Consider the following 27194-nt stretch of genomic DNA (forward strand, 5'->3'; position numbering starts at 1 on the left):
TATAAGAATTTTATTTTGTGCAAAAATGCATGGGATAAGTGTATAAGAATTTTATTTTGTGCAAAAATGCATGGGATAAGTGTATAAGAATTTTATTTTGTGCAAAAATGCATGGGATAAGTGTATAAGAATTTTATTTTATGCTAAAATACATGGGATAAGTGTATAGGAATTTTATTTAGTGCAAAAATACATAGAATAAATATATGGCATATTCTTGAAGTGAAAAAATACATAGAACAAATGCGTGACAATTTTATGTAATACAAAAATGTATGTGTAAAGATTTTCTGAAGTGCAAAAAATATATAGAATAAATCTGAGACATATTCATATTGTGCAAAAATACATAGAACAAATATCTCAGAATTTCATGTAACTGTAAAAGGAAATGAAATTTCTATAGAAGTTTTGCTATCAATAACTTTTTTTCTATGAAACCGAAAAAAAAGAAAAGAAAAAAAAAAAAAACATTGTATTAATCAAATTATGTATTATTAGTCAGCTTCATTATTGAAGAGAAACAATGTCTACTTTATATATTGCATTCATTTATGGTTGCATGCTTGCTATTTTTGAAATATGAGATGAGTTTCTACTAATTTATATTCACATAACGTATATGTGTAGCAACGTCCTTTTTTCGTTGTTAATCGGACTATTACTTCATAACACACCTAAAATGTGATGGATAACTCGCCCTTGAATACTAAGCATCAATCATCAGAATAACAGTATAGATTTATCTACTGATTTCTAAAGTACCCATTTTATTATTGTAATCTTCATGATAATTTCCGCACCATCTAATGAAATGTTTTTACTGTTACGCATGCTAATAATGCATTTCCCGGTCTGCTTTAACTGCATAGTAAATATTTAAAGTAATAAGAAATGACACGACTCAAAAATATTAATAACTTTTTATTAGTGGTGATTTTTTTATTTCACCGCACTTTGTTTGTTATTGAAATAATAAGCGGGTCATCAATAAGAGGAATTGAAGTCGTCTATTCTCATAACTGTCTGGTGATGATATATCAAGGAACATCATTGAAGTAAGTTTTGTTATTTTTATTTAGACACTTAAACCATAGGGCATAATAAAATGTTTTAAGCAATGCAAATAATCCATTATATTTCATAGAGTATTTATTTTTATCGTAACTTCACAACTTGCATGCGATTATAGGTGGAGATACTGAATAACTTTATCCTTGACCTTTGCATTTTAAGATATCGAAAATTGAGCTTCTGTTTACAGAGGCTTGGCAAACAGAAAACCTCCCTTTATTTTAATAAAATTATTCAAGAAATAATGCTTTGTGATGCTTATTGCTTTTAGAAGAAGGCTATTAATGATTGTGCTTGGTTGCGCATTGAAAGTAGTATTTTGTAAAGACTTCTATAAGCATAGGCACATTTAAATACTTGAGTTTTTAAAAGCAATATCTTGTTTAAGCAACAAAACTATTGATAATTTTAATCTTAATGGATAAATAAGGAATTAATTTCTTATTTATCCATGACGGAGTAATAAAATTATTTAGAAAATATTTGTATAACAATTGCATTATAATGCATTTTTTATGAATAAGAGAGAATTGAAAATGTACGTCATAGAACTTTATAAAAATATGTCTCAAATGAAGATCATCAGATTTAAGAATCTTCAGTCCTGAAAGAAAATATAAAAATTATTCACAAAATGTTTTTATATGCACAGTAAACAGAAATATTTAATGTTTTTGTAATTGAATTTTAATCTTATCTTCTTATCACTTCTGAATAAATAAATTTAACCATAATTAAAATTATATTAATTAATTATAGTTATTACTTTTATTAATGAACTTAATTAATTGCAATAAAATTATCAACATTCATTTCATTGATAATTAATTTAGCAACATATAAAAGTTGACACATCTTCAATTATTTTATGCTTTTAACGTTACATTCGCGGCACGTAAAACAATTATTAAATAAATACTTATACTGCAAACGAGCATTTATTCTGACATCTAAAAAAAAATAAGTTTCAAGCTTTTATGTTTAGCAAACAGGTTTAGAAATGAATCCCCATCCCCAATAATTTAGCAGATTTGTTCCGAGCAACAACTAATACCTTTCTTCTCTTTGTAATTAACAGAAAATTTATAATTAGTGGTAATTCAGTAATTGATAAATTTGCATCTTTATGCAGAATCTATTAGAGGAAGTGAATTGAAAATAATGTATAATATTAAAATACCGATGACCATATTTATTTTTAAAGAAATGCAGTAGCATGGGAAATTATTAATATTTATACATTTAGAAAATTTACAAGTTTACATGATCATATGGTAGTTCAGTAAAAAAAATTTTATTTTAAAATTCATTGGATGTTTTCAAAATTTAATTCTTTAAAGTTGTTAAGATTCCTTTCAGTATACAATATATCATATCTTTTGAAAATAAAATAATGTTGGTTAGATAAGCTTCCTTTCTGCATTTTTAATAATTGATGAAGTATCTTCAGCTATTCTGTTTCATTGTTTTTCCTTCCCAAACTTTTTATGCAAAATTAATATTTTTTTATTTTCAAAAAAAAAAAACTGTTAAGAACTTAATAATATACTCAAAAATCATTTTGAAAAGGCCAAGCAAAATTTAAGAAGCTTTAACAAAAGAGACGTAATATAACTAAAAATAAAACAAAGAATTTGGAAGAATAACAGACATCAAACACGTTGAATTTTTTCTCACAAAAGATATTTTATTTGTTTGAATATTTAAGTACTGATGCTAATGTAACTTTCATTGAGAATTTATCCTTAGCATTTCTTCAATATTATTCTAGAGAATAAGTTTTGTCTTTATGAATAACATAAAATTCTTTAAAAATTTATTTATGTTTATTTCTAATCTGTGTAGACACTTGATCTGTAATACTAAATGCTTGTCAGATAGAAAACGTTTTTAGAAATTTGAGCGATTTATATTATATTTTTATTTTCTTAGAATAAATTTTTATGAAAAAAAAAATATTGATATAGATATTAAATGAAACAGCTTAAAAATAGCTTTTGGGATTTTTTGTGATAATTTGTCTTTTCCTACGATGCATGCAAAATTAATTAAAAAAAAAAAAAAACGAACAACAGAGTATAAGGAATTTGAGGAAATAAATTCGAAAGTTTTGAGTTAATAATAATTTCCAAATCGAATATGAAATTAAGTACAGCCATTTGCGAATTGTTATTATTATGAGAATGAATAAATTATTAATAATTAATTTTTAATTTTTTAAATAAAAATGAATATGCGATTCCATTACCTTTTCATCTTTACAAAAGTAACATAATTATTACTATATATCTCCCATTTCTAATTATTTTATAAAATATTAAGCATTAAACAGCAACTTTTTTTTTAATTTTTGATTTAATATAATTGTAAAATATGAATATTTTGCTAAACCAATGCCTGTAGCTTTGAAAATGCTTCTTAATAAAATTAAAAATGCTAATATATCAATTGAAAAAGACTTGACTCAGAAATCTTTTATTTATTATTATTTTTTTTCTTTTATAAAAGATGAACTAGTTTGCAAATAAAGACAAGCTGGGGAAAAAAAGCATCTAATTTCTAACTCAGTTAAAAACTAATCAGAGAGATAGTGAAAAAAGGGAAAGCATGCTTTTAGATTAGATAAGGCTTCAAAAAACTTTATACAGCTTTTTATTTGTAATCGTGCATTTCAATTAGCAGAATAAAAAGAGCTGGAAGAGATCTCTAAAACCTGTTTCATAAAACGCGGTCTGAGAGCATTGGAAACAATAAAAAGTACCAGAGATAAGTGGTTGATGGATCGCTTGATGTTAAAAGCATTGCGATAATAGAATAATGCTAGTAATCAAGTAATTGATAATATGTTCCTTAAATACTGCTGAAACATATTATTTTAGAGCCGCGGGTTTTATTTTTAAGAAACATATGGAAAATTTATTAGAGAAACGAGAGTTCTATTTAAGATCATTAAATTACTTAATTTACAGATAAACCTTGGATCATGATTATTAGCATTTAAATACAAAGCTAATTATAATTTTGAAAAAAAAATATGCATTTATTGCATATGATTTTCTCTAATAGCATAGAATTAAGATAACATGATGATAATAATTGTATTACATCAATTGAGGATCTGTGATTCGAACCTAACATCACGTATGTAGCGTGACCCATGCAAAATATAACAATAGCTCAAACGTTCAGGCATTGTTTCTCAGCTCTGGTATTATTCTTATCATATATCTATGATTCAATGTGATATCTTTTCCTGACAGATCATAAGAGATAATCAATATATATTCATCAATCTATATTGATTAAATGAAATATTCAAATGATATCATCTGTTTTATTCAAATAAAATTATATTCTCAAATATTTTTAATGCATGTAAATAATATGGAAGGATTTTAAAAAGTATAAAGAATTTTTTCATGTTTTATTTATGACAATATTTGTCAATAAAAACTACAAATTGAATGAAAAACCATTTACAATGATAGTATGCGTTAAATGAAAGTAACTACAAATTTTCAAATATGAATAAAGAACAGTTTATTTTTCAAAACTTGTTTGAAGTGCAAAGATAAAAGCTATATGAGAATAGTAAATTTAACAATATTTTCAAATTATTTTACAGAAAACGTGAAATTTCTTTACTTTAAATTCTTTGCAATTCATAACAATTTTTTTTTTAAATTTGAGAAAGGTTCTGCTAAGTTATTTAAGTAGTCACAGCTATTAAGAATAACAAAATTAGTGAGAACACATAATATAACAATACTTGAGAAATTTTTGGACAAAGTTAAAGGATCTAAGCATATTTTTTTTTAATTACGAAAACTTGAACAATCGAAAAATTATATAAGCCTGAATTTGTAAGTATTTTAAACCTACACAGCATGATTTTTTAAATATTTCTACAAAAGCTGTGTAAGTCTGTATGAATGAAAATAAAGAATATTAGGAAATAGTTATTTTTACACGATTTAATTTATTAAAATATTCATTGCTTACTTAAATTTACTTCATTAAAATCTACTTTCCTGCTTCATGTAAACATTTAGAAAAGTAATAATTTTAGCAATAATTTAATTAAATTTAAGCTTTAAAAGGTTAAGGAGGTAATGATGGAATATGAATCAATGATGTGGCCAAAAGGTTGTGTTTTTTGAAAACAGAAATTCTACTCCTGCATAATCGCCTACTGATTTTCAGTGTAATTAATGATGGAAAAGCATGTTCATTATATATCAACAGGTTTAATGCTCAGACGAAAAAATGAAGTAAAATAACAAAAACAAGACAGTTTAAGCCATACTCCGTGCTTGAATTTGGCAACAAAATTATAGTCAGATCATTAATCTTCCCCTTCATACACGTGTAGGGATCAGACGATTAAGAAGTGTTCATTGAATTAAGGGATTGAACATCTTGATGCTGTGAAAGATTATTGTGTTTTATAGATTAAGGTTCATCAATCAAAAGTTATGTTAAACAATTTCCTCTCATTTTTTAATCATCAACCAAAAATAACAGAAATCCATTAAGAAAGCATTAAGCTTCAACAGTTTGTGGGGTTATTAAGGTAAGCCAATAATAAAACGAATCATTTCCAGTCTAAATATCAATATACCATATGACAGGAAGGCAACCATATATCAGTTTTATTTTGGTTACTTATTTCTGGTTGATGATTTCTATGACATTCATGATTTTAATATGTAATTTAAAAAAAATTCTCTCATAAGTTGTTCATATTATCTCTACTTAATAATCCACTGCTATCCCCCTATTTTGTTAAAATCGTAACATTTTAAACTTAAGGTTATTTCTATTAAAAGTATAAAAGGGAGCATTTGTTGATTAGATGAAGCTGATTAAGAATTTCTGCTTTTCATTTTAATAAATTTGTCATTTTATAAACTCATTGAAAATAATTCAAAATCTTGATAAATGGTTAAGTTTATTGGGCTATCTGAATATTCAAAACTGTTTTAAATTTCTGTCTGCATTTTGAATTTTAAATGCAAGTTTCTTTAATTTGATTTCGAAATGAATTTGAAGTTACAAAATAGCAAATAATGTCACTTATGTAGTTGGAGTAATTCATTAATTCAATGCTATCTTATATATTCTGAAAAGCACCATTTTTTTTTTCCCCCTACTTTTTTCCTACTACTACTTTTTTTACTTTCCTTTTCATACTTACTAGGTAAAAAGTTAGATTTAATTGCAATCAAAGCGAATAAAATTATAATTTATATCATTATTATTAATTTGAAATTATATAATTATTATAAGAAAAATACCAAAAAATATATATTTATGAAAATCTTTCGGAAAGCAAATTTTTTTGTCTTACAATCGAGTATAATCATGTTCAAATAAAAAACAGCAGAAATTGAATGATTGCATTAAAAGTCACCATTTTTTTTTCTTTGCAATGAAATTAATCTATTTTTTTTAAAAAAGAGTGTTATTAATTTTATTTACTGCTCAAGTTTTTAACGAAAAATAAATTTATTTTCTTAGTTTTTAGCTTGAATCGTTATAGTAGAGAAATAGGATGTAGACATTAATTTTATGTTAAGTCTTTTTTTTAGTCATATTTTCTATAATTTTAAACTTGATGACAAAAACTTTGATATCAGTAATATTTGTTAAGCCTGTAATAAAATCTATCTTAAGAAGATTCTATATTTTCAATAATTTAGAATCTTAAATTTGAGGTACATTTTCTTTTAAGGAATATTAATTAGTTCTTAAAATAATTATCAAAATAAAAGATTAATGTACTAAAATTTTAAAAAGACTGAAAAGTAAGAATCTGTATATGGTTAAAAATTTGTATGGGGCTAGAAAAAATTATTTTATACTTTTTTGACCGTTTAGAATAGAAATATTATATTTTTTATTTTAATAATTATTTTCTATCATTTAGTCCAGTGTATGAAATTTTGTAATCAATTTTAAACTAACTTCCCAATGAGTTAATGATTTGTCATGGCGCCATCTGTTGGTGATGAAATGTTTAAATCGATTGCAAAATTTGTATTTAATAGACAAACAGAGAAAAAAAGCACGTTAATAAGAACGTGTTAAAATTAAGATGAATAGGCCAGTTATATTTTAAGATATCAAATTAAAAATTAACTTGATTTAAAAAGTTTTAACTTTTTAACATTCAGTTAAAATGCGTATATTATGATGCTCTTATAAGAAACTTGCAATCAAAGTATATTTGCCTTTCAAATACTATGAGAGGATAAATAAAGTGTCATTGCCAAAATAACAAAAAGATATGCAACAATGTAACAAATATATGCAATACATAGCTTATTATTTAACAAAGATTATGAAAGAAAATAGCTTTCTTACTTTACAATTTCCTCTTGCTGATTTCTTTGAGTTTTATAAATGCTATAGTGGTATTAAACATTTTTCGTTAGAGGTTTTGTTATTTATTTAAAACAGAAACATCAAGAGAAAGTTATGAAATTCCCAAATCATTTGCTTTTTTAAACTCTTTCTTTTATGTATTATAGCGGTAATTGTAATCGTTAATAAGTAAGACAATTTAAATAAGAAATAAATAAAATATTTTTGTGTATCTGAGAGCTTTTTCCGAAATAGCATCACTTCTTTTCAAGAAAAGAAAATAATAATAGTCTAATAATTTTAGTATGTTACGTAAAATCATAGAAATAAGTGAGTACATATGTTTTAACGCCGCAAGAGACTAAATTGGTCATGATGCTTCTGAGGAGAAAAGAGAAAGTTAATGTAGTGTAGGCTAGGACAGTAAATGGCAAACTATGGTTAATAGGCTAGATGCGGCTGTCTTAGAAGCTCTATCCGGTCCATATTTTTGAAAAAGTAGTAGAAATAAAATTATAATATAATGAAACAATTAATATCTCCATATTCATACAATATTATGAGGAACTTTTAGAAATACATTCACTCATCACATTATATTAACCTGTTAACTGTGGATGACGAAATATTTCAATGCAAAATGAATTGAATATAAGTTAATTACCCGCTTAATATGTTAAAGCATTTTTGAAATAATAATTTTGAGCCCATATTGGGTTTGAGTTTTATAAGTTATACTATCCTACATTTTTTTCCCTTTACTTTTAGAAATCATTCTCAAATCAAACCAATTGATGAAAATCCCGTTTTTAATAAATGTTTTTAATAAGTTATCGTTTACCCTAAGGAAAAGGAGCTTGTTTTTGTAAAGGGGATAAATTTTATAATATTGAGAACAAATGTTTCTGTTTTGGCTCTAAATAATATCTGGAACAGTTAAGGATTTAAATAGAGTGTAACAAAGTAGTTATTAGTTTAAGCTGACATATCTAATTAAACACGATTGGCTTACGAGAATACCGATATCGAGGCATTTGAATATTGAAAGGAGAAAAATTGCTTTCCAAATAATATACTTATCATTTCTTTATTTGATGAGTAAATATTAACAAATTCTTACTTGTGCATATCTTTCATAATGGGATTTATTTGTTTAATTTAAGAGATTTATTAACATGTTTGGTGCTTATAATGTAGAATTTTCATGTTTAACTTTTTAATTTTAAACTTATTAGCATTGGCAATTTACAGCATGCAAAATATTTAATCTCATTATCCTTTGCAATATTTTCAGGATTTTTTATAGCCTAATTCTAAAATTAAATAAATAAATAAGATCATCTTGGTTTTAAAATTGTTCAAACTCCATAAAAACATACCATTTGTGTATAGCCCCTCAAAACATTTCTGCAAAACGTTCAAGTCAAATGGGAATGCTCCATTTCTTAGTTTGGTAAAAAGAACTAAAAATTTTGTTAGAATGCTATCTTGTCAATCAGGTTTATGGAAAATATGATCAATTCCCTAGAGTACATGATTGATGTTTTGTCCTACTCCCCCCACCTCAGTTTTATATTCTGTTTTCATTCTTTATTCCTATTTCTTTCGCCACCTATTCGTTTATTTTTAACCAGACAGTCTAACTTACGTATACATTAGCACCAATTTTTATTCAGTTTCACTATTTTTGTTTCAAAAAAAAAAAACAGCAATATAATAATCCACATTTTTTTTCTTTTAAATTTTAAAATTCATAATTCGGATAGACTGAGTTTGGTTTGTTATTTATATATTATGACTATTTATGGGTTTTATTTAATTAGTTTATTTATACATTTGCACCACTTTTTATTCAGTTTTACTCTTACTGTTTCAAGAAAAACAGTAATATAATACTCCACATTTTCTACTTTCTTTTAAATTTTAAAATTCCTAATTCGGATAGACTGAGTTTGGGTTATTACTTATACATTGTGGGTATTTAAGGGTTTTATTTGTTTAACTTATTTATACATTGGCAAATCTTTTTAGACAGTTTCATTTTTAATGTTCCAAGTAAAACAGTAATACAATACTCCATATTTTTTTCTTACTTGTGCATATCTTTCATAATGGGATTTATTTGTTTAATTTAAGAGATTTATTAACATGTTTGGTGCTTATAATGTAGAATTTTCATGTTTAACTTTTTAATTTTAAACTTATTAGCACTGGCAATTTACAGCATGCAAAATATTTAATCTCATTTCAAGAAAAACAGTAATATAATACTCCACATTTTCTACTTTCTTTTAAATTTTAAAATTCATAATTCGGATAGACTGAGTTTGGGTTATTACTTATACATTATGGGTATTTAAGGGTTTTATTTGTTTAACTTATTTATACATTGGCAAATCTTTTTAGACAGTTTCATTTTTAATGTTCCAAGTAAAACAGTAATACAATACTCTATATTTTTTTCTCTCTTTTAAATTTTGAAATTCATAATTCGGATAGTCTGGGCTTGATTTGTTATTTATACATTAAGTGTATCTTTTATTTTCATTTTGTTAACTTATTTATACATTAGTACCACTTTTTTTTCACTTTCACTATTCTAAGAAAAGCAGAAATATAATACTCCATATTTTTTTTTCTTTCGTTTGAATTTTAAAATTCACAATTTGTTATTTATGCATTGTGGCCATTTATGGGTTTTATTTAGTTAACTTGCTAATACATTTGCACCACTTTTTATTCAGTTTCATTTTTGTTTTCATTCCTTTTTTAATTTTAAAATTCATAATTCGGATAGACAGGGTTACGTTTGTAAAAAAAAAAAGAAGAAGCAATTTTATTTTAAAACATCGAAAAGGCTTATATTTATAGATCTATAACCTATATAAGAAGATTTCTAACTATTAATTCTGATTGTTTGATGGTTTTTCATTATTCACCTTATATATTAAATGCTGTTTATTTATGCCTGTAAATTAATTTTTAGAAATTATTTAAAAGGGAAACTAAACTATCTTAAAAGGATACCATTTTGACCAATTAATATTTCATTGATGCATGATTTATTTAACTAATACAGTGATGACTGATATGACTAAATGCATCTATGATCTAAGCAGTGGGAATAGAACATTTTTACGATTCATTGGGACTAAAATAAGTTTTATTTAATTTTCTTATATCCAACAATCTTGCTTTTTTATATAAATTATAGATTTATGAACAAAAAGAATAATTTCTAAACTTTAATTTACTAAAAAAAAAAATAGTGAATAAAGATCGCATTATTCATTCAAAAAATATATCATAATTTTTTTTTAGTTTCGAATCTTAAAAATGTAAATATAATCAATCATATTATAAATATTTAATGTACTTTAAGTGATTACTAAGGCGCCTTATCTCGCTAAGGTCGGATTCAATTGTATCTGTGTGAGAAAAGAAAGGTAAGACTGGAAAAACAAATAAAACTCCAGAAGTTCTACCGAGAAATAAATTGACCCAGCATCAGGAACAGTGACAAATGCAAAACGGTTAAACAAAAGGACGGATGAAGGAGGAGGAAAAGACACGCGCAACAGAAAAGCTCTCGATGGAGAAGTGACTTGTTTCCTACCCCCCTGTGGGTCTCTCCTGCAACAGGGGTCGGAACTTTTCCCTGATTGGATGTCATTCGTCAGTCGGAATCGATTCTCACCGGCACATTTCCCTTCATTGATTTCTTTTGGGGCTGCTTTTTAGCCAAGGGCTGCGGCCTAGGGGAAATATTGCAGATCTTTTGTTGGAAAATTTCTTTACGACTCTGGAGACGATGGGGATGCCTCGTTGTCTCATTACGAGATAGACTTAGGTGAAAGAAATTCACTACGTAGATTTGTGTTAGTTCATAAAAAAATTTGAGAATTAGATTGATTTGAGAAAGTAATATAAGCTGGAAGATAAAAGTATATGTTGAAAAATGTCAGTCCCTTTACGAACAAAAGGAGGAAGCCAGGTCTAGTAGCAATCTATGGAAATCTACTTAATGGGACAGAGAATTTGAACATTTTGCAGGGACATTAGATCCAAATCTGATATTGTTTTGTTCAAAATAGTTCAAAAGAACTTTAGAGCTTGGTCACCATTTAATGGAATAAATTTTAAGGCTTCATTTTATAATAAATTTATAATCTGCGGTTTCATAATTCTTGCTCATATTTTGAATATTTATCAGTATAGGAAGTTACAATGAAAATTTTAAAAAATAAATTTCAAGTTTTGAAAATACTTTTATTATAAATTATTTTTATTATTTATATGCATATTATATGCATATTTGGAGTCATTCCTTTATCTCCCTTTTAAACGAATTTGAAGCTGTAATGGTGGCATTCAATTAGTACAATTTTAAAAAGTAAGTCTTTTTATTTCGTCTTTATTTTTATTTATTTACCTATTGTCTCAAAGCTTAATGCTACTCAGTAAATATTGTCTAATCAAACAAATTTATACATTGTTTTTTCTAAATTTATAGTTAGGCAGGGCAAAATAAAGATCACGCTAAAACTAATTATACAGCACCAAACATTTTCGAATAGCGTTATGCCCTGGAAATGACAATCCCTCCAAGGATTATGAATTTAAGTGATTTGAGATTCAAAACATCGAATTTCGAAGAAAGGAATGTTATACAGCAGATATAATTGAATAGCTTTTGTTAGAGGCCTGCTCTGTTATCGAAAATATAAACGCTCTACAAATAGTTATTAATGAAAGTAATGAAATTAAATTCTTTTCTTTAGGCAATGAGTCTTTTTAAATGTTAATCAGAATTTTAAGGAAAAACTGTAAAAGTTTTAGGTGCCATGGAACGATTCTTACAATTTTGATTTAAAAAAAAATCCATTAAGAAAGGAATATTAGAATGTATCGTATACAATGATGATCTTTCTCAAAGGCATTCCATAGAAGGAACTAGGCTTCTGAAATCGAGAGTGGGGGAGTGTTGTAAAACATAACGGAATTGTGAAAAGTTTCAAGTCGTCGGATTACTAGAGATTATTCAGAATTTATAAATATATAAATTAAGAAAATTATCTTGAGGTGGAGCATTTCATTGGCAATGATTGAATGTATTTTTTGAAAATTTCATTCATTTTATTATTTTAAAATGCATCTATTTATAATTTATCATCCAATTTTGGAGGTATAACAACCTTGAAGAGGCAAAAACGCTGGGATATACACTTATTAGAACGTTTATTTATATATTAAGAGGATTTATATTTTTAATTTAAGATTTTTTTTATTCATTAATTATTTTTTTACATATTAAGATTTATTTTTTAAGATGATTTTTTGTATTTTAAGTAATTTTATGCGTTTTTATTATTTAAATAACAAAAATTAAATAATCACGACTTTTACCTTACTGTTTGACAAAGTTAACTTAGAATTCTTCAATAAAAAGTACAGTAAAACATAAAAGGTTTACGAAAAGTTTCCTTTTATTTATTATTCTTTCACTCTTTCTTTGCTATTTGGCATTATCAGATTAACGTGCTTTTCTCTGCATTTCCGCTTTTAAATTGAGTGAGAGAGTGCTTGTTTTGGCCTAGATGGCAACATGATCTGAATACAATTTAATTATTAATGTGTAATTCAAACTAATTAATTAAAAATAATCTGTGATAAATGAAAATTTTTAAATATGAAGTATTTGTTGATTGTTTTGTTTTTAATTCTTTTCACCAGTAAATAATAATCTGACTCAGAAAGGTTTAAATATAAAATTTTTTGGAAGAGTTTATTGTAAGTTTAATGCTGCTAAAAGGTTTCATTAAATATTTCAAAATTAGTGCTTTATACGGCTGACATCCTTTTATAATTATTTATTTATTTGTTAAGTTTGAAAATTGAATGAGCATTACTCAGAAGATAATAATTGCAAATAAATTCCTCTTTTTAAATGTATGATATATGGCACACAATTTAAAAGAAAATGTTATTATAGTAATTTAAAAGCGATTCTGAATGCCTAATTTGGTTACTACAAGTTTGCAGTTGAATAATTTCCATCTGATTACATCACGATTAAAGAATTGCACTCAGAAATTTATTATAAATGTTTTTCACTGGTTTAAAATTTAGGATTTATGAAATTTGCAAAAATACAAAAAAAAAATGGTTTCTACACAGCAAATTTTCTCTAATCTGGCAGCGCATATCTGTTTCTTTTCAAGCATCGCCAAACACCATAAAAAGAAGTAGGTAATAATTTTACTCTTCCCAGATTAGAAGAAAATAATTTATCTTATTAAAAGCGTATAATTCGCATTTCAAAAATTTATTTTTTAATAATAATTTTTTCGCTTACATATTTTCTACTACTGTTTCTATTTTCCTATATTTTCATGCACAAAAGATATTATAACTCCATCGGATAGTTGCAAAATAATAATTCGATAATTATTCTTATCAGCGATAATTACTCTTATAATCAGTGATAATTATTCTTATAAAAAAATAAATCCAAAAATGTTTTCAAATCACTGTTAGCTTAATTTTACTAAGAATAAAAATGAAAACTAAATAAATAAATTTAAAAAAACAGAGTGACGAAGTAATGTCAATAGATATTTCATTGTATTTTCATTCAGAATGTTGTCTTTTTTTTTCGTAATCGCAGATCCCAAGACTCTTTAAAAAATCCTCCCTCTATTTCTAGACTGAATTCCTTCTTCGGAACTCTTCCTAATATCCGATCACGTCTCTCTTTTACCTTCTACGGACTAAAAGAAACATTTAATATATTGGTCACGGCGGGGTCTATGAAGTGCGGAAAAGATTTACACATTATTCACGCTCTTTACTGCAGGTCGGGGGCAACTCCTGAAAGCTTAATTTATAGCTCCTTCAGTGTCTCTGGAGATAGCTTGAATCAGAAAGGAGTGATCGGGGAATTTTTAGAAAGGTGGAGCGGATCGTGGGCTATTGAAAAATTGATTGGCCGATGGCGGGAGGAGGCGGAAACGATTTAAAACGGTCTTCTTTTGATTGTTTGAAAAAGCAATTAGGGCTGAAAAAGGAATACCAAGCACAATATATTCAATCAGATTTCTTTCTAATAAGCTATTTTTTTTATGGAGTAGGAATCTAGTGGACACTTAGAATCTTTTATTAGGTATATTAAAATATATTATCTTCGTTTTTTGCTTATTTATATCACATATGGGCTATAAATGTCCACAAGTATTACATCAGGCTTTTTGTATGTTAGAAGACAAAAGTCTCATGCACAAAGTTCGTCCAACAAGAATATGAAGTGTAAAATGAAAATTTTGATTAGTTTCTATGAAGTCTTCAAGTTAAAGAGCATTAGTAAGGCTGCGAAAGGAATGGTTAGGTTAGTGCTTTGCTAAGTACATCAATTCTTTGCGAAACTTATTAAACACTGTTATGGAAATAACAATAATACTGAAATAATAATACAATTACTAAAAATTATAATAAACTCATTTAGATATAAAAATATGTAATTAATTAACATTAATTTTGTAATAGCTTCCTTAACATAGTTTATTATAATAACATAAGCATGTTTTTTTCACGTATGCATTTGAAAACTATAAATTTTAAAAATCTCACATTTCGATTGATGATCTGCCATTAACTCTTGCTTTTCAAAGAATTTTCTTCATCAGACAATTATTGTGGTAAATTAAACCATCCTTCAGCAATAAAGGGGCTTATCTTCTTTTTCTTTCATGAAAGATGTTGGTTGCAGCGATAACTACAAGAAAAAAAAATTATCATTAAAAAAATGCATGCATAATAGTGCCACTGTTGCCTGTAGGAAAGAAAGAGCAGAAAGTAAAACAAATAAAAACACCACTCTCAAACATCACTAGATAACGAAATAATAGAAATTGCTGGGCTTAATAGAAAGAGAATTCTCAGTGAAAGCAAGCTAAGCCTTTAACAAACTTGGATTTCATTAGCGGAATTCAATCCTGCATTCCAAACATTCCAAATAAAAGCTTTGAGTTCGAAAGATAATGAACATTGATTCACAGCATTCCTTTCGTAGTTGAATAGAAGCCCTAAGTATACAGCTCGAAGTAGGTACGCCTGAAATACTCGGTTTCCTGATGCGTTACATTTACTCAAAGCACTGTATTGGTCTGCTTTCTTTTCTATTTTTTTCTTTTCTTTTTTTTGTGTTGGTTTTTCTCTCCTTCTACTCTCCATCGTATTTTATTTCTTTAGAGTGACTATTTTTCTTCCCTTAATTCTCCGTTTTCGAAAACAAATGTCTTTGACAATTCCTATAGTTGAAATAAATATTCTATCGCATTTTTTCTTTCCAATGTTCGAAAATTATTTCGACATTATAGCGCAGTTTTTCTCAGAGTGATTTCATGATATAATTTCACATGTGTAAATTAACTCAAATTTTTAAAAATAATTTAAATACTCGCAGATTTAAGAAAGATAGTAAATCGAAATTGTGGTGAGTCTTATATCCAATTTTAAATAAAAATAAAAATAAAATGATAAACATTACAATTAGACATTACCTGATTTTTATGGCCTCTTTCTAATGAGTCAGTTTCAATGTTCATTAAGGAAGGAGAACCAAAAATAATCCGTTAATTTCATACATAAACTAAATGTGTATAGAAATATATGAGTTTGTGCCAATCACATCATAAAGCTGACTAAATTAAAATTGTTAAGCGCCTGATTAACAATTGTATTCATTAATGCTGCAGTCTTTGAAAGAGAAAACGAATTTCATCTTAAAATTGTAATTATTCTAATAAGATATTTTCGCAAGCGAAAAAATTCTCTTATAGAATTAATGTACTGGTTAACAAACATGGTTATTTAATTCTTACATTAAAATTTTCTTGCTACCGAATTCGAGATTCATTTTTCATTCAACTGGATTTGTTTATACTAGATTTCGTTCCGAAACCTGATATTATTTCTGAATTAAATAAATGAAAAAATATGGATAGCTAGAATAACTTTTAATATTTAATTAAGAACTTAAAGGTGAATTTCTAATAATCTAACATTTAATTGCATGTTATAGTAAGTAATACTATGATGCCACATCCCTTTTCCTCTTCCAAGAGACTCTATAGATGTCACAACTATTTTGATGTAACATTTTTTATTAGACCATGTATGTGCTTCATTGTTTTTCCCTCCGCTGAAAAATGCCTCAAATATCAACAATTTTAGGGGGAGGGGAAAAATATTTGAAGTAATTTTCTTTTTTAGATATAAGTAATGTCGATTTATCAGTGCTTTATTTCTACTAAATAATTCTCTTTACCTAATTCCAATCACCTGTGTTAATGACAAAATCATTTGAAAAAGGTTACAACGGATCTTTTTTTCCCTTTCAAATTCTATAATACAATAAGAATGATTAATAAACTTGTTATGTCAAGCAACTCAAAATGTAGCAGCAATGAAGTCGATAAATTGCCTTTTTTATCCAGGGTTTAAGATAGAAAATACAATAAATTCACACTTAATAAACTCGAACTAAATCATAAATTAATAAATTTAATTTTTGTAAATGTATCGCTTTTTTTCCCAATTTAGAAAGAAAAACAATATATATATATATATATATATATATATATATATATATATATATATATATATATATATATATATAATATAATATTAATTTTGAAGTCGCGTTTTATAATTATTTCCTCACATTAAAATACATTCTGTGAGGGAGAAAGTTGGACAACAATAAAAATTTGATCAACTCATCAAGTGAAAGCTTAATTTTTTCAACAATTTAGAAAAACTTAAAAAAAATTATATCTTAACTTTGAAGTCTCGTTTTATAACTTCCTCACATTAAAATACATTCGGTGAGGGACAACAATAAAAATCAGATCAACTCATCAAGTGGAAGCTTAATTTTTTATCTATCCCGTTATAGAGGTGAACTTCCATTCAGTAAAGCAGTGATCTATGTCAAGTTACCTGTTTTGGATAGAGCATTAACGAACACTCAGAGAAGGGGAATCAATCTTAATATTGCGTCATTACATTATCCAAAGTGCCAGAGAATCAAAAAAAGTTATAAATGAGAAAGATTTATCAAGTGCCATCAAATGATAAGTTCAAAAGCAAGAGACGTGTAATTTGGTTTGGAATGTCGGCTTACGGGTGTTCCGTGAAGCCAACTGTCATCGAAATCTTCTGTGGTTTGAGATGCTTTCTCTGACATTCAAACAACAGGCTCTGAACTGAACATACGAATAGGAACAATCTCATACTCAGATGGCGGGGCGAAACCGTCACGAATGATTCATGATCCTATAGGTCCTTTACTTAGAAGGGAAGCTTTTTCAACCTACTTTCTCTATTTCTAGATCAAATTTGTAGTTTCCGAGCTTTCATTTTTACTTTCTCGTGTACAAAATATAAAGGAAGAATGGCTACAGTGAAATATTCGAACTCGAGATTTTGACGAATCTTTATATTTCAGACTTCCTAGAATCCGAAAAAAGTATTTTTGGCATTGCATCTGCATGTGAACATGATTACTGAAAAAAATTTCGAGTTAGGAGACTGAGATACGGTATATGGAATTACGACCAAATTTGTAGATTTCTATAAAATTTTAAACGAATCAACTCACAGGAAGTCTGGCTGTTCGTATACAAGAGAACTATATAACAAAGAAACGCAAAGAGCTTGGCAGATAAAATTTGAAACCCAAGTTTAGCATCTAAACTATAGATACTTACCGAATTTTGATTCAAAGCCATCAAACGGTTGTCCGTCTTCCATCTGAATTTTCGCATACATGTAAAAACATCATAAATCAATGAAATTCTTATATAATCTAGTGACTAAATTATAGTTTTATGTCACAGTTTAGTGTCACTCGACGGTAAAAGCTTCCAAAATGCATATTCTCACAATAAATTCACTAAAAATATAAGATACCTAATTTCTTAATTATCGTTCACCAATGCCATGCAAAGTACTCGCGGCCTTAACCAGGGTCCAAATTTTATACGGAGGAAAGGGAACGAGGTCATTATTGGAGAGTATACGAGAAAGTTTCGAAGAGACCATTCCACCATTAGTTATGGAGTAAAATCGATGTAAGCGGTGTTGTTTTCGAATTTTTTAAAACGTTATTTTCATTAATCGTCTCTTTTGTAGGCAGTGAATTTTCAGTTTTTACGAATTTTTTTTTTTTTCTTTGAATGTACATGAATGTAATAATTTTAGTTTAGCCTGCAATGAAACGTTACTACTATCAGTTCAGAAAGTCTAAAATATCAACTGCGGAATTGAAAATATATATTGTTAAATGAGAAGTAAATACTTTGTTATAAAAAGTTTAAAAGCGAATTTTTGCTAAGAAATTCGATATGCGCCTTTTTATTTTAGGAAAATATCAATCAATCGCATATATCAAAATGCTGTTGCAAGTAATTAACAAATCTATTGAAGATGATTAAGCTAAAGACATAGCTGTTATATTATTTTAGAAAACAACACTAAAGATTTAGTTTTCAAAAGCATTTCATTTCGCGTTTTAGTTGACAGAGATGAAAAAAGAAAAAAAATATGATTAAAAATGCAATAAATGTATAGGAAATCTATCTACTTCTTCGATTTAGTTCCAAAATAGACGTTAGATCCTGAGATTCGACGCGAAATTTTCCTTGTGGAAAAGTGAATTTAATTTTTATATAATCCCTTTAATTCCACCCATGTCAATGTCGGTAGGCTCAAGGGTTGATGGAAAGAAAATAGGCTAGCCTAGGGCGGGGTGGGGAAAATTAGAAAAAAAGGAAAGAGAAGGAGGGAAAAGGAGAGAGGAATAAAAGGAAGAAAAAAATTAGATGGAAGCTGTTAGAAGTGATGGGTGAAAGAATACGAAGATAGATTGTAGAATGAGGCTATAGACGAAAAACACTCTCATATTTTATTTTCAGTCTTAAGAAAATAACCATTTATGCATACAAGAATATATACCAGCATGTCTGTGCAGATATTTATGTTAATTTATGCACATAAATAGAGAAACAAAAATATGGAATGATCTCATCATGAGCCAACAAAACTATTACCGCTATTAAGATGACAAATTCATTTTTTATGTAAACTTATTTAATTTTACTTTTCTCAAATGGTTTTATAATCCCTGCTGATTTTCATGCGATGGTCCAGAATGAAATTTGGAATTTAAAAATAGCATAGACAATTATCTTTTTTATCCGATACCTATCCCTTTTTAATGACTGAAATAGGTTCTTGATAAAAACATTTTGTGTTCTTTCTGTCAAATTTAGACTTCCAGAAGGGAAAGATAATACAAAGTAATATTTGGAGAATATTTCAGACCTATTTTCCAGATTTTATCAAATTCGGAGGTAGATTTAAAGCAACGATTTGTAATGTTTGGAAGAATTTAACTTCATTATTTTCATATTTAACAAACTGGATGATACATATCGTTAAATCCTTACCCATTTTAACATTTATCTATAGATGGTTAATCTAAAACAAATTAGAACGAAAAATGTTGAGTTGCCAGAAAGTAAATACTCTAAGTTATGATGTCAAAGATGGATTTGCATGTCATTGCATTTAAATTGTGGAGGATACAGAGAAGACAACTTTCAAGTTTTTGTGCTCTACATCTACCCTGTAGATCCGAATTTGTGGCACAGTGCATAACAAATTCGGTTCTAGAGAGGTTCGTGTGGGGCACGCGATACCAGAGGATAAGAAGAAGATTATAGCATGTTTATGCATTACAAAGATTAAAGATACCTTTACAAACTTTTGGAAATCGTCTAACTTCAAGCTGTAATGAAAGAATGAAGTGGAAAGAAGAAGACCGTGTCCTCGAACTGGAGTCGTAAATCAGACGAATCTACCATTAAATGCTGGCATCAAGCAGATCCACTTACCATTTTGTAGCTAAAAAGGAAAACAGATAATATGGCATGAATTTGTGTTTCATTGTCCTTATTTTAAATACTTTTTACCGAAATAAACAATTCCAATAACAAAAGGGAGCATAAAATAAATTTTAAAAATTAGTAATTCGGTCAATATTAAACTGCACTTTTTACTACCATTTATTGCCAACATGAGCTATGTTATTAGTTTTAAATTTTAATATGTATTGCGCATAAGTATCATTTTCTTATATTTTCAGCATTTTTGTAAAGGTTGATAACCAACAAGCTAATTTTGCATGCTATTATTTAAAGCTATATCTTCATAATCATTAATACTATAATCATAGAGCAGAACTCGTACAAATTTAGATAAATAATTTTAAATTAATGAGTTCTTAGAGGGGAACATGCAAAAGTTACTAAAAAATTAAATCTAGAAAGTCATATGAAATCTTATTTGCTGCCCTTTTTCCCACTCGTTCTCTATCTAAATCTTCCGCTGTTAAATAAAAACCAATAATGTGACAATAATTATTTGTATATGTTGATTTGAAGGCATGTTAGCATAAAGGTATAACTGCATGCTTTTAAAAATTGACTTGTGATATTTTTTAAACGGTGTATTTTGAGCGAATTCGTATTCATTCTAATGGGAGTGTTTTATTTCGATTCAACGCTTGATTCTTCATATCATCATTATTTCATCATGTTGGTATTTTTTTCCATATAATGTACAATCTATATTATTTAAGAAACTTTAACAGAAACTTCATCATTAAGAAAGCGAAAACGTTAAATATCTACACTTATTTGATACACTTATACACCTAGAATTATTTGCTTTGGCCTGTAGCTCCTTCTACTTCCATATTGCGTCCATCTTTCTTTATTCTGTCTTTCGATTTTTTTTTTCTTTCCCTCCTTATTTGCTGCATTCCCCTACAATTCTTTATTAAACAGAATTGTACTACTTATACTTGACTGCAAAGCATAGCATCTGGCAAATAAAACAGGACATAATTACAAGTGGCTGATTCATGTCCTGTTTTTGATTGAAAATTTTCTGTTTGTATGTTTTGTAGTGGACATAACGATTTTTAAAACTGTTTGTACGAATGAATATTTTTGACGCTAAAAATGATTAATCACACACACACACACACACACACACACACACACACACACACACACACACACACACACACACACACACACACACACACACACACACATTATCACTCTAAATTATTTCAGTCAATTCTGTTAAATAATGCTTTGTGAAATGTGAAAAAAGAGAAAAACGCTCCATTTGGAAGCATTTATTAAAAGAATTTCTCACCAGAAAAAAAAACAAACCCAGATGTGCTTAACAGAAAGAAAAACTACTGGGAAAAAGAAAGAATAAAAACGGATGGTCGGGAAAAATATGTGGGAGATTTTGTTTTTTAGTGAAAAATAATAAAAAGCAGAGAGGAAGGCAAGCGAAAACAAAACTGTTCTGAAAAGGAGAAACGTGTTCGGGTTTTGTAAATGGTTCTGGGTCGCAGATTGTATGAAGCGAGGGTGTTGGCGTGATAGACTTTTCAGAGATACGATGTCAAAGGTTCCCGGCCGCAGCATTTGTAATGCTGCCATCATACACTGGTAACTTTGCCTGCCGCTAGATGGCGATTGCTGTCAGGCCAATATCACTCTGAAAACAAAAGAAATATTTTAGTTGCCCTAAAAAAGAGTGAGAATAAGATATTTCTTGGAACGAATTTATATTTATATGTCAGTCTGGTCTCCGATTAGGTAACGGTGCAGGGGCACTTTTCCACATTGCAATTTTGGTTTCAGATCAGTAATTGCTTTTTACTTTCCCAGTTTTTTAATATAGATAGCATAAGGTGTTTTAAAAATCTGAAAGATTTCGTTTTTCAATAAGTGTAATTGCTATTTTTTTTTCCCTCCTTTGAAGTAGCTTTAATGACAACATAGACTTTCAACAGTGACGCATATGTAAGCAATAATAATGCTCAAATTATCAGGTCATGTTTCCCCAGCATGTTGACAATATTCTATAAAAATCAGTCAAAGCCAGGTATAATCATGTAAAATATTTTTGAAAATGTGAAGTAAAAAACTTACTGCACCATATTGCTTCACATATTTTCCAATTTTCTGTGAAATATTCAGAACTGCAATGCAAAATCAAAGTTTGGCTTTTAACGTTTAGATGTTGATGAAATCAAAATATAATATGAAGCTATTTTTTAAATTAATGCATTCAAATGGACGTACCAGCAAGGTCTTTTGAGGCAGTTATATTATTTCTTATTCTTATTCATCCTCCCTTCTTATATGTGATATACATGGTTTTCTTTTTAATTGTAGCTAATTCTGAACCGTTCAAAATTAGGCATATAGCTGAAGCTGAAAAGAAAGGCTTTAAATGCTGTAAAAAATTACATTTTATTTTGTTTCAGCCAATAAATAAAATGTTGAAGAAACCATTAAAAATTATTTGCTGAATTGTTATACGGATTGTTAGTCATATTCAGTAAATTCCAATTTTCTGCTACCAACTGATCGAGTTATGAAGGTTTAAATATCATTATTTTAGACGACTTCAGTCCATTTCCTTAGATGTCTCCAGGGAAGATCAACTAATCAAATGGCACAGTTCTTGATTGAAACTGTATTTGATTGACAAAATAATAATAATAAAAAAAATAATGAAATTCAATGCTTAGAACTAGGCCAGTTTCAGTCGCAGAAGACAGGAACGATTTTTGTACTAAAATATCTGTGCGCCAAAAATACTTTAGTAAATCTGTCTAATAAGACCAGAGGACTGCATAAAAAGGCAGATATTGCAATTTTTTAAAGAAGATAATTTATTTAATCAAATAATACAAAGTAAAATTTCTTATGACTTTCGAAACATTTTTTTTTTTCATATACACGCACGGGCCTATTTCTTTAAAAATTAGTTATTTGGCCATGATCAAAGAGGGCACCTTGTATATATGTGGACATAATATTTGTGAGCTAAGTTCTATTTTTTTCTAATCGTTATATATTTTCGAAATTAAATCGCGAAAATTACAGTTCATAAATATATTTGTCGAGAAAATTATGCATCTCATTGAAATAAATTTGAGCGTTTGAATTATATTAAAAAAACTCTCTTTAACATCGATGAAATCGAAAAGGCTAATTTTATAAAAGACTCATACAAATACACTTATACAGTAAAAACTTACAGAAAATCAGAAATATTTTAAAAGATTTAAGATCTCCAAATCATTTCGAATTCATATCAAACTTTTTACAAAAGAAATTTGACGCCATTTCTTGTTTTTGCAAATTATCCAGTATAATCTGTTTTACAAAAATAAGGCAACAGCAAATGAAAGTTCTGGAGAGCATTTAACAAAGCGCTCTAATCGCCATTTATTGTTTGTATTTTTTTAAATGCTCAGAAGTTTGCTAATAAGGATAAAACTAAAATGACCTTTCCTCTGCTATTGCTTTCTTTCTTCTTTTTTCTTGTAATCTATCTGAAAAGCAACAGGTTAGTTACAAAATTTTCTTACAGTTTGTATTATGCTAAGTTCTGTTTCTTTTCTCCAACATGGTGATTGCGGAAAGATCTCAATACTTTTCCTCTGAAGTATGTATCTATATTTTTCTTTAATATCTAACGCTAAATTCTCACAAAGAAACTTCGAACACTTTATTCCAAACTATAGATTGGAGTGAAATCTCCTATGTTTGCATTATTAATTATTTGCCCTCGGATTCGGACTTGTGCTGTTAAAAGTTTTGAGGAAGTATTTAAAGTTTCAAAATAAAATGCATAATCTTACATTTGTGTTATATCATCAGAGCCTATGCATAGCTCCTGAAATCGACACAGACTTGTGGAAAAGCCTCCCACAATGATGGATGTCCTTTACTTCAAGTTACCGATTTCCGCGAAGGGTTACTATCGACAAAATAGATACCCGTCGCCAAATTTTGCAAAATAATGCTTGAAAAAAGTCGCCAAACGGCTAAACTACGATATGTAAACATGATTTTTAAGAGTAGTGAGCCTATTCATATACTTTGTCTGAAGATCTTGTATTACCTTAAAACACTATTGAATCAATTAATATATTCATTATTTAAATTAACAACATATAAAATCAATAAGGGAATGGAGATTACATGGAAGGATGTTTCTATACATTCCTGAAACAAAGTAACATAGCTTAACTTATAAATTAAATGATACAAATTTTTTAAAGCTTCAAATGATAGTTATGACAGTTGAACTTATGTTTTTAGTTAATTAACAATGTTATTTTTATATTAATTTTATAAGCGATACAAAAACTGAAAACACCATCCTTTTATTTACAGAAATCATGGTGCACTGGGTTATTTTTGGCATGTTTTTACCCAAATTATGATTTCTCAAGGTCAAGCAGAGAGCGCTTAAAAATTAGAAGTTTATACAGGTGGGTCTCGAATGTTTTTATTCGACTCTAATGAAATGTATTTTGTTGCTTTTTTTATTTTTTTGTTATCCAGCATACAATTTAAAGAAGCAATTTAACTTTTTAATTTCGAAAAAACAATTATTTTTGAAAAAAAAAAGAAAAAGAAAAAAAACCCAAGATTTCAGAAAAAATAATTATTTATGATTTCTAACCGCAAAATGAATAGTTGAAAACAAACGGGGGGGGGATTAAAATTCACAGGATGGGGTACAAAATCTATGCGAAGTAGTAGATTTGAAATTTAATTCAGTGGTGAAATCCTAAAATCCTTTTAAAATTTTATCTTTCTTTGCACGATTTCAAATTATGTTTTTTTTTCTTTTTATTTATCATAAATTTATTTTCCTGTCTTAGAACTTTATAACAGCGATGAAACTTTCAAAATTAAATGAAATAACATACTGAAATGCATTCTGTCTACTCACAGAATATACATTAAATCGATAGAATCTTTTTGGCTAAGAGTAACTTCTTTTGGTAGTTCATATCCTTCTGTAGATTTCGCCGCTATATTGATGATTTCAAAACCTCCCACGTTTCATTTCCTCTAAATGAATACATGGGGAAAAAGGGTACAATTCGATTTTCTTGGAAGCACAATGTAAAATCGGACATTTCCGAAATGAAGTTGTCCTCTATCCAGACTTCCGCTTTCTGATCGGAAAGGAAAAAAATCTTTCTCCGGAGCGATAAACAAGAAATTGTAGAGGACAGAACGATGAATATTTTTTTCTCATTCTTTCCTTTGATCTCTACCCCTCTTCCATAATGATAAATGGTGTTTTCGGCATCCGCAGCTTATACAGTAGTGCTTATGATTTATGGCTATCTTTAACAGAAAAGTTCTGGGTCCAAGGATGTGTGCATTGGATCTCTACATGCATCGGCATCTTGGGAAGAGAAAGTTTTGCTTCAAACAAAACTCTTCTTTTTTTAGTGATTATTATATGCTCTTTTCTTCAGTCTTCTTTGTTATTCAAAAAGAAGGATGACCATTTTTCTTTTTCCATATTGGAACATTATTTTCGATCGCAAACCGAGTTCTTTCAAAAGGGGGTTTAGAGTTTGGTTGGGTACACTTTCAGTGTCGTTCCGAGGCTTTTATAAATCTTCAAAATTTAATAAACGCATTTTCAATGGAAAATTTTAAATGGAACTCAAAAATCTGGCAAGCATTTTCTTGCTTTATTGAAAATAAAGCAAGAAAGTTTTCAGTAATAAATAAATAAGCCCAAAGGAAGATATAAATTCCTTATATAAATATACAAACAGTAAATTTCTTCAAACGTAATTTTTATTCTTTCCAAACGTAGCATACGTCTTATTATTTTTCAGAATCTGAGTTTCACCAATATTTACTTCGATTTATTGCACACAGGGTGTTTGATTAAATCTAACAGTATCTCTTTTTGATCATTTCTATGAAAAAATAATTGAATTTGCATTTTGATAAATGGTTGAAAGTAAATGTTATTTCAAAAATTCTGCTGATGTATAAGATTGCCCAAAATAAAAATTTCAGATATAGTACATAACGAAATGGTGTGAAATGCGGAATTAGTATGAAATCTCTGGAATAGTAAGCTTTAATAGAGCTTATGGTTCTTATGAATTATACTTTGATGCTTAATATCAATCAAATCGTTTAATTTCCTGTATAAAACACGTCTTTTATCAAAATGCAATTTTAAATATGCGCTTCGATTCAAATAAGGGAAATCCAAGATTCATTTCAGATTTGTTTTATTCACGTTTAAATTGGACATACATGAAACGAATCTCAAATAATATCTAAGAATCAATTAGTTCATTTTATGGTATAGGATTGAAATCTAATAATTACATTTATCAGAAGATTTCAAATTTATGAAACTCCTTATGCTGGCTCATATATCTTCTGTGAGGTCGGTCTGTTATTCTACTTTAATTCCCATGTACAGAAAGAAGAAGCACATTAAGCTTCTGAATTAGAATAGATATACCTTAATTTCAAAGCGTATCCCATTCTTCCTTCTCATTATTATTCGAAAGATACTACTTTCTATGTCTTTGCGCGTTTATTCCAAACATTGCTCGTGTGTTTTACAACATTCTAATTAAAGAATAACTACGGAGGGTCTCGTTACAAATATCGGTGTCGATTCAGTAATACATCGCGTATATATATCGAAAGAAACTTGTCAGTACTTAAAATAATTGCTCATCAGATCCTGATCAGAATTTCAAAATAATCTTTAAGAAGTGGCAGGTACCGTGATAGGAATATAAAATG

At 27.9% G+C, this 27194-nt stretch overlaps 1 long non-coding RNA gene across 2 annotated transcripts in view; it reads right to left on the reverse strand.

Annotated features, from left to right (window-relative positions):
- Positions 1–463: 463 nt before the first annotated feature.
- Positions 464–27194, reverse strand: part of LOC129959132 (uncharacterized) — a 114922-nt gene continuing 88191 nt past the window's right edge. The window contains exons 6-9 of one of the 2 annotated variants that reach the window (XR_008783408.1): positions 20257–20406; positions 18210–18252; positions 15067–15211; positions 464–1678 (exon numbers count right to left, since the gene is read on the reverse strand). This is a non-coding gene — a long non-coding RNA (uncharacterized LOC129959132). The remainder of the gene's footprint in view (positions 1679–15066; positions 15212–18209; positions 18253–20256; positions 20407–27194) is intronic. The other variant, XR_008783407.1, reaches the window with a different exon arrangement.

This window comes from Argiope bruennichi, chromosome X1 (genome assembly GCF_947563725.1).
Source record: "Argiope bruennichi chromosome X1, qqArgBrue1.1, whole genome shotgun sequence".
In the NCBI taxonomy this organism is placed as follows: Eukaryota; Metazoa; Arthropoda; class Arachnida; order Araneae; family Araneidae; genus Argiope; species Argiope bruennichi.